This window comes from Sinocyclocheilus rhinocerous, unplaced genomic scaffold (genome assembly GCF_001515625.1).
Source record: "Sinocyclocheilus rhinocerous isolate Xijiao unplaced genomic scaffold, SAMN03320098_v1.1 scaffold433, whole genome shotgun sequence".
Lineage (NCBI taxonomy): Eukaryota > Metazoa > Chordata > Actinopteri > Cypriniformes > Cyprinidae > Sinocyclocheilus > Sinocyclocheilus rhinocerous.
In genome coordinates, this window is record NW_015627897.1 from 1,151,672 (window position 1) to 1,153,155 (window position 1,484).

Here is a 1,484-nt window from a genome sequence, read left to right on the forward strand (position 1 = left end):
TCTCTTTTGGCTCTTTTTTAACTAAATAAAAATAACTGCTTTATTTATTTAGAAGCAGGGTAATTTAAATTTCATTTTTGTATTGTAATTTTTATAATTTGTATTTTATTAATCAAAATACAACGCCCACAATATAAGAAACTCCGAAAGCGTGCGAGGGCGAGCTTCGAAGCCTATAAAGTCTTCATCCGTGTGCAACAAAACGTTATAGTTTTGTTGCAAATTAATTAAGAATTTATAGTGCTATATCTCAGCTTAGTTAAACATAATTACATTGTATACACGGTTTAAAAAATCTGTAAAAATATTACACGGAAATGTGCGCTGAAGGAATTTCCGTCTTTTATTTATACCTGTCATGCTTCTGGTTTTTCATCATTATACAGTCTGTTTAAATAAATATTCAGAAACACATGCAGTGCTACTTTTTGCCTTTTTTCTGTTTAACTTTGATTAAACTGCAGATCAAAATAGAAAAGGCCTATACCCATAAATAAGGATAAATTATATTGGAACGCATCTCCAAAATAATCGCATACACAGATGCACGTTCCCATTACAGTAGTCAGCGCCGAACAACAGGCAAATAAAAAAATAAAAAATATATATATATAAATTATTTCATTCTTGCATGCAAAAAGACCTGTATGGTGACTATGGTGCTATGTAAAATATTTTTTGCATGGTTTATCATTTGTCTTTTTTTTCCCCGATAATCGTCTGTTACCTAACTGCTGACATCGACATCGCGATACTTATGAGACATCGTCGATATACGATAATATCGTCATATCGCCCAGCCCTAATGTGAACATCGTTTCATGTACCAAATCCCAAGGCTGCCTGATTCATATTTTAGTTGTGATCATTTATACTGAAAATGTCAAGAGTTAAAATCCCACAATCAGAGCTTTTATCTTAAATGTATTTTTCGCCCCACCATGTTTTACTTGATTTTTCCAACCTGGCAACTGCATTGCAAAAATGTGCTAATGAGCTGAAAACACTGACAAGCATATTACATGGAGTTTAGCGTTCTCCATTGCGATTTTCTAATCAAATGTATTAAAATGTATTAAATTACGAAATAATTTAACCATCGTGCAGCCGTACTTCTCCACCAATCCCCCATGAAGAACAAGCAAAACAACTCTATTATTATTCAATCAAAGGCTGAGTGTCTTGTGTGGTACTGAGGTGTAGATGGGGTCTTGAAATCGCCTGGAGGCTCCATTTGGTCTTCTGAAGCAGGCTTACCTCCCATGTAGTCTCCAGTATTGGACTGAATTGAACACACTTGCGATTAGCCAGTCAAGCCTCTCACAGCATAAACAATCTTCCAATCAAAGGATGTCCTTTGTAGGATAATACAGTTTATAAAGAGTAACCGTTATTTTGCCCTCAGTCTTTGCTCACAGTGATGCAATAGACAGACTTGAGAAATGATTGCAAGATTGCAGTGCACTTCCTCTGGTGCGTCCTGT